Genomic DNA, 12167 nt, shown 5'->3' with positions numbered 1-12167 from the left:
GATTACTCGGTGGAAAAGGTGCTCAGCGTTAGGAGAGGAGTAAGGCTGCCGGCCCATGCTTACTTTCCACTGAGAGCAGCAGCAGGATTCTGTGCATGTTGACGCACAAGTAGACTGTGGTCGGGAAGTACCGTAAGTGGGTTTAGGATTGCAGACTTAGTCTCCTCAAAGCATCCCTTCAGACTGGTTTTTTGTAAGTGTATTTTGCAACATACGAGTTTATACAGTAGTAGTACATCAGTGGTGGATTTTTGGCAAACCATCCATGCTTCATTCCACTTTATTCGTTGTTCTGTGATACTTCCTCTGCATCATCACATTATTGCCATCTAGAGGGGCACTCTTATGCTATAGCACCACAAAAGTGGAGCATTTGTGGGATAAAAAATGTGCAGGTTCTCAGCAGAAAGTTATGGCGTGTGCACTGGTGCACAGCAGCATGTCCACCCTGAAACTTTTGCAGTTGCAAACAGCATTGAATGCATAAACCTGTATCTACCAGAAGATAAAGTGAGATAAAGCACTCCAACGGACAATGTCAGCAAGCATTTAGGAAGCAACATTCAAAGTTATAATAGTTAATACTGGACCCCACTCAAAATGCACAGAATAAATCCAGATACTTTTAAGGGACTGCTGGAAAGGGTGTGGGGAGAGAGGAAGCTACTCAATCTATGATGGGGGGTGTCACTACATAAAGGAATTCTGGGACACAGTATTCACTAATACATTAATTATCACAGATCAAATTATGCCTCCATGTCAAACCCTTAACAGTTGTTGTTGTTGTTGTTATTATTTATTGAATTTATATCTCACTCTTCCTTTCAAAGGAGCCCAGGGTGGCAAACAGATAAACAATTTAAAAACCATAGCAAAGCATAAGCATTCTAAAACAGTTAAAGCATTATAAAAACAATCACAGTTAAAAACATATAAAATCAGTAACGGTTAAAAACTTTCTTCCATTCAGTGATCTCAGGCTGCCAGGCACAGTATTCTTCAGTCACCAAATGCCTGGGTAAACAGGAATGTTTTCAAATTCTTCCTGAAAGTTGTATATAATGGAATCAAGTGTGCTACAACTGGGCAAACACCACTGAAAAGGCCCTGTCACAGGTTAACATGTGAAGCTGCTCAGTTAATATACTGAGAATTAGTGGTTCTTGGGGGGGGGGTACCTAGAATTAGCAGGTTACTGAAAAACCACAGGGCTTATGGTAAAGGGTTGGCAGAATCTGGATATGGCTTTTTCTGAACAATTAGCTTATCAGAATTGGATGGTAAAAGGAATTGCCAAAGTGGATAACTTTTGATACAATTTTGACTCTCTTTATAGCTAAACAAGGATGGAAATGTACTACAAGTTGGACTAGATGATCCTCAGGGTCCCTTCCAACTCTATGAGTCTATAATGTCTTGCCACTATGGAGGGGATATGTTCACCAGAAGGAAACCTGAAGCCCCCCGAGGGGCAGAACTTAGTAAATGCAGAAGTAGAGCACTGTCTACTTATACTTTTCCCCATTTTCTTACTGTACATTATTGCTGTACTCTGCTTACAGTGTTGTTTTTCTTGCTATATGTCAAAAATTTCCATAAATAAAATAATTAATCGAAAGCAGGATTACATATAACTTCCCTGATACTGTCATGAGCACCAGTCTTCATGAATGCACAATAACGAAGATGTCTGGAAGGTCCAAAGTCAGTAGTGATTTCTGAGTAAACATGCGTGAGACTAAATCACAGGGAGTCATAATTTTGATGCCAACATGACCATTTGTTAGACAGCCTTACTGCTATTAGCAGGTAGATCAGTCAGTTTGCCCTAGGGTTGTTGTTGGGGGTTTTTTTAAGTGTTTTCTTTCATTTGCTAGTTTGCTTTTTCATTTGGTTAGGTTTCTCTCTCCCTGATTCAAATTCTCAGCTGAGGAAATGCTCTAAGCAATGTTAACTATGACAACTAGAAAGAAAAGGGTTTTGCATGAGATGCAAGATCGAACTAGAGTCCCATTGCAAACTTTGCCTCCTTTGCAAGTCAAGACACAGAGGGGACCCTTGAAGGCACAAGCACCAGAGCATTAAAAACCAGTTTATACAATCAGCAAAATCAAATGATAAAGAGGAAAGCTGATCCAGTCAGCTGATGAATGTGCATAGGATTGCAGCAGCCTTACGGGCCCAGACCTGCATAGTGTTAGCAACAGAAAAGAGTTGCTCTGGTTTGGTGGCTGGACCATTATGCATTCCAGATGACATTTGTAACAATTTGTTCAAACACTTAACATTTGATGTGTGTTTTCTTTGAGAAAATGCTGTCTTTCTGCTAGATAGGCAGCTAAAACTATACTGTAGCAATTGAACATACTACATATTTTCTTGTGATATATTTGTTTCTGAAATTAATTGGTTACTGTCCTATTGGAATAAAGTGGTGAGTTTGAGGAATATGGCATGCAGCTCCAAATTCCTACTAAGCCATGGAGTTCAGTGCCCTTTAACCTTAGATTTTTTTTTTTTTAAAAAAATCTGCTTTCCAGCAGTAAAATGGATATGTATTATGACCTGCCCCAGAGTCTATATTTGAAAGCATGATTAAATACATTTATGTTTACTCAGAAGTAAGTCACACTGTGTTCAATGTGGCTTATTCCTCAGTAAAGCTGTCATCCTATATACAGCTACTTGGGAGTAAGTCCCATTAAACTTGATGGAGATTCTAAGTATACATTTATGTTGTTGTTGTTTAGTCGTTTAGTCATGTCCGACTCTTCATGATCCATGAACCAGATCACGCCAGGCACTCCTGTCTTCCACTGCCTCCTGCGGTTTGGTCAAACTCAAGCTGGTAGCTTCGAGAACACTGTCCAAGCATCTCGTCCTCTGTCATCCCCTTCTCCTTGTGCCCTCAATCTTTCCCAACATCAGGGTCTTTTCCATGGAGTCTTCTCTTCTCATGAGGTGACCAAAGTATTGAAGCCCCAGCTTCAGGATCTGTCCTTGCAGTGAGCACTCAGGGCTGATTTCCTTAAGAATGGATAGGTTTGATCTTCCTGCAGTTTGTGGGACTCTCAACAGTCTCCTCCAGCACAATAATTCCAAAGCATCAATTCTTCGGTGATCAGCCTTCTTTATGGTTCAGCTCTCACTTCCATACATCACTACTGGGAAAATCATAGCGTTAACAATACGGACCTTTGTTGGCAAGGTGATGTCTCTACTTTTTATGATGCTGTCTAGGTTTGTCATCGCTTTTCTCCCAGAAGCAGGCGTCTTTTAATTTCATGACTGTTGTCACCATCTGCAGTGATCATGGAGCCCAAGAAGGTAAAATCTCTCACTGCTTCCATTTCTTCCCCTTCTATTTGCCAGGAGGTGATGGGCCCAGTGGCCATGATCTTCCTTTTTTTGATGTTGAGCTTCAGATCATATTTTGCACTCTCCTCTTTCACCCCCATTAAAAGGTTCTTTGATTCCTAACTTTTGTATGCCTGTTGTCTTTGTCCATGGAGTTTTCTTGGCAGGGATACTGGAGTAGCTTGCCGGTTTCTCCTCCAGGTGGATCACATTTGGTGAAAACTCTCCACTATGACCTGGCTATCTTGGGTGGCCCTGCACGGCATAGCTCATAACTTCTCTGAGTTATTCAAGCCCTTCGCCACGGCAAGGCAGTGATCCAGGTATAAATACATTTATAGAATTGTATTAAATGAAGCTGCCTTGCACTGCATCAGACCAGTGGTACAATTGTACTGTTATAAAAGATAAACAAAAAAAGAATGACAACATATACATAGCCATTTTTCCCTTGTTACACTGAATATGAATGCTTTTAACATGTTTTCATTCTATTTATATTATGGGAGGGGTCACCTTGAGGGTGAGGGTCCTCTGAAGAAAGATAAGCAACCAAATAGATAATTAATAAAATGTTTATTAGCAAATGTGAACTTGAAATTTGTATGTGAAATACCTTCAAGGAGCTGAGGAATTAAGATTCTAGGGAGGAATTACTCTGAGTGGAGAAAACAGTTCAGATCAGAATTGGTTAAAGAAGAGTTAGTCCCATTGATTTCATTGGAAGTTGTCGAGTTAAGTGCAAGCCTGCTATTTTTAGCAGATCATGCTGTAAGTCATCTTGAAAGCTTATGATACTTGTCAAAGTCATGTTGACACTTCTGAGAACAGTATTCCTCATTCCTTCAATAGAGTATGTCCAGTTTTGGCTATGCATTTTGAAGTTCAAAAGCGAGTAGGTAAGAAAGGAGGGGGTGGAAGTGACTAGTGCTCCTTTTAGTCTAAAACTATGCCAATATACTATTTTAAAAGGATGGGGAAACAGTTCTACTTTTTGATTCAGGATCTTGTTATTTTTTCTTCCATCCCTGGCATCTCCAGGTAAGGCTGGAAGATTCCTGCATCTGAAAATCTGGAGAGCTGATGCCAGTCAATGTCAACAACACTAAGGTAGCTAGACCAACAGCCTGGCTTGGTATATGACAGCTTCCTATGTAAATGGGTACAAAATATAATCTTCTGAGATTTTGGAATGTAGTTCATAGTTGGGACAGCATTTCAGGGTTTTGTAAAGTGTAGCTAAACAATGTCCAGATTAATTGAACTGCTATACCCCAATCCTGCAAAGAATGTTTACTTTGACATTGTCAGCACCAGCAAGTCAGGGACAGACAGCTGCAAGCATCCTACACAGAAATACATGAGTTCCATGTAGCTTACTCCCAAATGAGCATAGCTAAGGCTGTAGCCATAATATTCATTATCTTTCCTTTACTTTTAAGCCATTGCTTGCAATACATCCTTCAACCTTGAACTCATTACTCTTGAAAAACATCATTGACTTCAGGGAAACAGTTGTACTTGAGAGTCAGAATCACCAGGTATATGGTGGTTGACACAGCATAAATTAAAAATATAGGTCCCTGCCCCAATAAGTTTACAATATATCCCAACGCCTTTATCTTTTATCTTGCCCTTTCCCAAAGGATCTCAGGACAACATAGAGCACCCATCTCTAGAACAACCATCTAGTGCCCTCAAGTTGTTTTGAACCACAACTGCAATGACTGGTGCTGATGAGAGTTGCAAACCTAAACATCTGTAGGGCACCAGGCTGGGGAAGGCTAGCACAAAATGCCGCCCCCCTTTTTGAATCCTCACAACAATGCTGTGAAGACCATTAAGCATAGAAAAACTGACTGGCCCAAGATCACACCTGCCATGGCTGCAGGGGTCAATGGGAAACATAAGAAGGCGGCTCATCTAGTCAAGCATCCTGTTTTGCTCTCAAGCAGAACCTGAGCACAGTGGCACTTTCCTGACCCATGATTCCCAGAAACTGGTACAGTGGTACCTCAGGTTGCATACGCTTCAGGTTACATACGCTTCAGGTTACACACTCCACTAACCCATAAATAGTGCTTCAGGATGAGAACAGAAATCGTGCTCCGGCAGCGCGGCAGCAGCAGGAGGCCCCATTAGCTAAAATGGTGCTTCAGGTTAAGAACAGTTTCAGGTTAAGAACAGACCTCTGGAACAAATTAAGTACTTAACCCAAGGTACCACTGTATTCAAAGACATACTACCTCTGACAGTGGAGGCAGAACACAACAATCATGGTCAACAGCACATGAATTTGTATCATCCTCTTTTAAAGTCATCCAAGTTGGTGGCAATTACTACATCTTCAGGGGGCAAATTCCACCGTTTCGCTATGTACTGTGGGCCACAGGTTCCTCATGCATATTCCAGAGTAAGTAGTTTGTTTGCATCTTATACACTGGGCAGGAAACAGATTAAATATTAGGACATGTTGGATGTGTCCCAACTTCATCAGTTTTGTTTTCTTCTGCAGCCACTTGCCAATGCTGAGTTACCTGCCAAAGACACTCAGCTGAGCTTAGCCCCAGATCATGTTTTCAATGCCAATAATATTTCAATGTCTGGCCCTCGGACATGTGAAGCAACAGTGATGAAGAGGATGCCTTTGAGCAGTACTCTTCAAATTTTTCAAACTAGGATCCACCTTGAGCTGCAGCCAAAAGATGTGGACTGTCTGTACCTTTTCCATGGTAGGTGTACATTGTTAGTGATCTGGAAAACTGCACCTTCCACAATTCAAGGAACAGGAGGCCTGTTCACCTTTGCATCTGGTTTGTCCTTCTCTTTCTCAAACATGCCCTTGAAATGTGCCAAAGCCTGTTCTCTGGCCTGGGTGGGGGATGAAGGTGGGTGGGAACCTATGACTATTATACAGAGGTAAGAGTTGCATCTCTTGCTTTGCCCATGGTGATGAATGGGGAGACCCCATTCCTGCACCAATCCAGTTAGAGTAGCTCACTAGCAGTGACCCATACTGCTTCTCTCTCTCTTCTCACCCCACATGCTTATTTGTCACCTAGAAGATCGGTTGCAGTACTTCTACAGCCTTATGCTGGTATACTCAGAAGTAAGAAAACTGCCAGCCCTTTTCAAAGGCTCCTTTATGGCAACTTTAGCCTTAATTCCCTCCTGACTTCTCAGGCATTTTAAACCAGCAACATAGACCAAAAGACCAAAACAATGTTGCCAGACTAGATCTTAGTCTATTCAAAAACAATTACACTCCAGAAATCTTCTTAAATATCTATATAAGTGGAGAAGGGGGTGTGGGACAAGGGAAGAAACATAGACTATGCACAATCGAAAGGAAAACAAAATACTAAACCAGTATCTAATCCAAGGGCGGCAAATCTTCACTCTGCAGACCAATCTTGGCCCACTAGGGAATCCAGTTTGGCCCTCGAAACCATTTTCTCCAAACAATGTCCACCTGCCCATCAGCTGACAGTCCTTGAGCTGGGGAAATGCCCCAACCCCACCCTGGTTTAGAAGTGAACACTTGACCTGGCCCTAGATCTAGTCCCTATCCAGGTTGACAAGCAGGAGGATACCAAATTGTTGGAGAGGGGGAACAGGTGTGAGAAATTTACTTCAAGCTCTGCTTGTGGACTTCATCTGGATGACTGCTGTGAGAATCTTGTTGCTGGACTAGACCTTTGGCCTGCTCAGCTAGGTTCTTCTTTTACTTATTTTTTTTTTTGGGGGGGGGGGAGCAGATCCAAATAGTCATTCATTCCTAGATGTGCCCAAATTTCTGGGAACCTCTGCTAGCAGACATCTCCAAGAGGCCATCATAAATGTGTGCCTGACAGATGGGCCAGCTATAAAAGATTGTCTCCTGTCAATGGGAAGCTTGGTCGTATGCATGTAGAACTTAGAAATAAATGTTCCATGAGCTGCGTTCAACAGGACTCGCTCCCAGGTAAACATGGAGATGATCATAACCTTAATTGTGAGCCTATGCAGCATGCTTACATGGAAGTAAACCGCACCAAGTTCAGTGGGGCCTGCTCTCAAGTTAGTATGCTCATGTTTGTAGCCATAGCCCAGGGGTGGGGAACTGCAGCCAAAGGACCCAGATGCTTAGGTTCCATGGGTCATATAGATATGGTGTCAAGTGTAGGACAGGTGGGCATGGCTTAGGGAAAACAGACTCCTGGGCCACATTTGGTGCCTCCGGGGCTGAATTAGGCCCTCAGGCTGCTACCAAAATCCTATCTGGATTGTTGAAGGATGACAGTTTTAATGCAAGCCACTGGTAAATAAGACGATGGCTGCCAAATTAGAGCACATTCTGTTGTGCACTTGCTGTCCATAACTTTCCAGTTGCATTAAAAATGAAACAGAATGTGTAGTGCCTTGTAAAACTAAAACTGGCATAAACAGTTTTACAGCTGATACGCCTAGAGTGAGCAAATGCGCTAGCTGTTTAATAGCAATGGGTTATCAAATTTATTGTTGAAAACCATCAAGTTTTCCATCAACCTGCTATTGTATTTTCCACTGACTGTTGACGTTCCTGGAAAATGTGCCTAGTTGAGGGGAGGAGGATAAATCATGGTATTATTATTATTATTAATAAATGTCAACCTGAGAAATGTTGTTTAGGAGCAGTACATAACTTGAGAGAGGCAATGCAGAGGAGCACTGTCTTTAATAAGTAATTTTTTTACAGTGGCATAGTAAACTTTGCAATATGCAGTTTTAATGTGTCACTTGTCATATCCATTAACTACTGAAACATAATAGCACTGTAGCATATCCAACCGTCTCTCTCTCTTGCAAAATTAAGTACATATAAATAATAATGTTGCTGGCTGGAAGCCACATTTTTTATTTAGACTCATTTTACTGGACATTATAGAGGGAGAGGAAGGATCAGCTGAAAGGAGATTCTGATCACACATGAGGAAGAACTTTCTGACAGTAAGAACTGCTTGATAGTGGAACAGACTCCCTTGGAAGGTGTGGTGGACGCTCCTTCATTGGAGGTTTTTAAGCAGAGGTTGGATGGCCATCTGTCAGGGATGCTTTAGTTGTGATTCCTGCATTGCAGGAATAGATAACCATTCTATGATGGCAGGTTACCATTTTTAGTAGCAGCAGTATATTTATCATAGCATCTGGTTTGGCCCATTTAAAGCAAAAGGACCTGAAACTGGGCATGATTAACTTGCTCCATTATGGTGACAGACAACACATTCTTACATCTGGTTACTTGGAAATATGTAGTCTTATTCTCATGCAAATTACATTGGATTGAAACAAATCGAACAGGATCAGAAGCTCTGCCTTCAAGGGCTACCCTTTTTTGCTTCTTCATTTCTCTCAGCATTATGTACTGTTCTCTTAAACAACACAGAGACATGCTTGGAAGGAACTTTAAATATTTCATCATATCCTTACAAATGGATAAACTAGATTTGCCTGTTTTGTTGACTGAAAGCCAATTCTTGCAAACCCATGGGAATATTTTACGTAAGTAATCACACTATCAGGTTCAAGTTAATAAAATGTTGTTGTTGTTTTTCAAGATTAGGAAGCGGAAGAATTATGTGACTGCCAAATCTTAAACCCAAAAAGGGGTTTGAAAATAATAGAGCAAATACATCTCATCCCTCAACTCTGCCCAGTATTTTGTGATCATATATCCAAAGAGACATCACACAGATGATGAAATAAAAAATGGTCCAGGAAAAATTAAGCATATCTCTGAAAGTGTCCAAGGGTTAACTCCACAAAATACCTGAAATATAAAACATTCCTAACATAACAGATTATAGTAATCAGGAGAAAAACTGGCACAGGTTACTGATTTATACAAATTAGGAATCCTCTCCGTGTGCTGACTAGAACAACGCCCCACTTCAGTGTGGGTGGCAAATAAGTATCTGAAGTTTCTTCAGGTGCCAGTTCTGTCTTTTTGTTTTTTTGCTAGGGCTAATATTCTTCAAGATATGACAAATCCCTCATTAACCAGAGAGTTACTGGGTGATTTCCTTTATGAGGCAATTACTATTGGGACAACAAGGAGTCATTGAGAGTACCAAAGGATCCCTTTACCAAAAAAAAGTGCCTTGTGGAGTCACTTAAGAAATAACTTTGTAGTGTGTGCTTCTGTTTGGCCACTGTGAGAACCAAGTGCTGGAGGATCACATATACAGAATCATAGAATTGTAGAGTAGGAAGGGACCACAAGGGTCATCTAGTCTAACTCCCTGCAATGCAGGAACACACATTTAAAGCACGTTGCTTCCCTTTAAAAATCCTGGGAATTGTAGTTTGTTATAGGTGCTGGGAATTGTAGCTTCAAGGCAACAGTCCACAGCACCTTTAACAAACCTCAGTTCACGATATACTTTGGGGAAAGCCGTGACTGTGAAAATGGTATGAGCGATTTAAATGTGGATGTGACCTATTATTGCTCTTTTGCACTTATTTTTCCAAGTTGGTAGTTGAATACATACGACACAGAATTTGACTGATGCCTATGGAAGATGCCAGTCTAGTTTTGGCAAGGTAAGAATATTCTTAATAACTGGACCAGTTTACTTGGAAGTACTGTAGTTTCCCAATGAGTTAAATGTGGATACTTCCAAAGACACTGAGCTGGATTTCAGCCAGGGATTTTCAGGCAATGCTTACTATGAATCTTTTACATATTGGGATCTATTGACAATTGCCTAGTACTGCCAAAAGGCACCATTTTGGTACCAGTGAATGTTTCCCACAAGTATGGAGAAATGATGACAGGGGCAGAGCTAGCAACTCTCAAATCTGCAAGCACACGCAAAGCCCTCTCAGACTTGGCTGCTTCTCCAAGGTTCATCTGGGTATGTGGTCTGGCTGGTACCACTGATCTGGGAAAGCTTGGGTGGAGCCAGGACTGAGTTGACCAACATAGTACCTAATGTTGGCAGAGACTTTTCTGGGCACTTAAACAGCTTGGGAGACAGGTCCATTACATGCATTTCCCTCTGGCAATTTGGTGAGTGGCCTGAGATGTCACTGGCACTGCATCTTGCCCCCTGTCCAGAAGTCTAAACTGGCAACAGCTCATACTGTATCTACACCTAGGAATATCTAAATGAAAGTATGGATGCACACTAATATTAGTACTTATATTAATGTAAGCATAGTTATTTAAGCCAGTGTTTCCCAACCTTTTTTGGGCAAAGGCACACTTGTTTGATGAAAAAAATCTCGCGGCACACCACCATTACAGCCCCGTGACGTCAGCACGCAGCGTCACGCCGGGAGGGACGCACGAAAGTGTAAGTTTTCAATTTTTTCCCCTCCCCCTTGCCGGGGAACCTCCAAGCTTTGGGGGTGGGGGGGGAGGAGGCAGCAAAGCGAGGGACTGAGGGACGGCGGCAGCTGAGGCGGCGGCGGCTGTTGTGGTGGTGGCGGCGATAGCGGGCGGAGGAGGGGGCGGCGGCGGGGCCGAGGTGGCTGGCGGCGGCGGGGGAGGCGGCGGCGGGTGGAGCAGGAGGGCGGCCGAGGCCGGTGAGGGAGTAGGGTTGCTTGAGGAGCCGTCGCCGGGAGTTGCTGCTGCTGTTGTTGCTGCTGCTGCCCGGACATGCCGGCCTCCTCCTCGTCCGCTGTCTCGCGCTCCTCCCTGTTGCACACGCTGCCCCGCCGCCGCCCCATTGGCTGGGTCCTGTCAGCTGATCCTGTGTTATTTCCTGTGTGTGTGTGTGAGGGGAGAATGGAGAGAGAAACCTCGGCACCACCACCGCGGAGCCGCCCCCGGCTCGACGCGGATCCTCGCCGCCGCCGCCTCTCACCGCCCGACTCGCCCGCCTCCCTCCCACGGCACACCAGCCAACGTCTCACGGCACACTAGTGTGCCGCGGAACACCGGTTGGGAAACACTGATTTAAGCTGTAGATTTAAATGATTTGCCAGTGATCTAATACTTGTAGTTAGAAGTGTGTTGAGCACACTGTTTTTAAACTGAATCCAAGGCTTTCTCTTCCAAAGTGAGCACCTCAGGAAATCAGGAGGAATTGCTTCATTTACCACAGTAGCATTAGGGCTTGTTCGATAAATAGCCTTAAGACCCAGGGATGAGAGGTCTAATTAGACTTTCCAGTTGCTCTGGAGAGTTCTCCAATGCTATAGCATTCTTAGATTACAGTACTTCAATCTCAGATCCCATTCCACAAGCATGACTTTCAAGGATTTGTAAGAGGGCTTCTTAGCTGATTAGGGACTTCTGTTTGCCTAAGATTGGGGTGATGCTTGGGTAGAGACAACGTCTCTCTCCTCCTATAATTGAAGTGATTAATAACTTTCATTGACAGGATTTCTATAACAGTTTGAAAGCGTTCAGAAGGCTGTGACACAAAATGAGTAGGGAAGAACTTGACACAACTTAAGTCAACATCTAAACTCCATAGAGTCATGAATCATTGGAAGAAGCTTGGGTTTTTAAAAGGGATGACTGTATTTTACTAGCAAAATTCCTGCCACTTTAATTGAAGGGGTATTTGTGGAGGGAGGAACTGTCTGCATCAGAAGCCTAGCATTGGGTGGTGGATCACAGTTTACATAGCTTCCCCTATGTACATGCACTTTGCAGAGTACAAGAGGAAAGATCTCTGCACTGAGAAGCTTACAATTTGTAATTTGACACAGGGAGAGACAACAGAGAAAGAGCCAGGAGTTTGGAGAAGGGATTAATATACATTCATTTGATTGTATTTAGGCTTAGTTACATAGTGGGCCTTCCTCAACCTGGTGTTCTCCAGATTTTGCAGAAC

At 42.8% G+C, this 12167-nt stretch overlaps 1 protein-coding gene across 2 annotated transcripts in view; it reads right to left on the bottom strand.

Moving 5' to 3' along the window:
- Positions 1–12167, bottom strand: part of PARD3 (par-3 family cell polarity regulator) — a 567261-nt gene that overhangs the window by 536653 nt on the left and 18441 nt on the right. The window lies entirely within an intron of this gene.

Source organism: Podarcis liolepis (genome assembly GCF_965112155.1).
Source record: "Podarcis liolepis genome assembly, chromosome: 12".
Taxonomy (NCBI): domain Eukaryota; kingdom Metazoa; phylum Chordata; class Lepidosauria; order Squamata; family Lacertidae; genus Podarcis; species Podarcis liolepis.
Note: the sequence above shows the minus strand (reverse complement) of the source record. Positions and strands in the feature narration are given on the sequence as shown.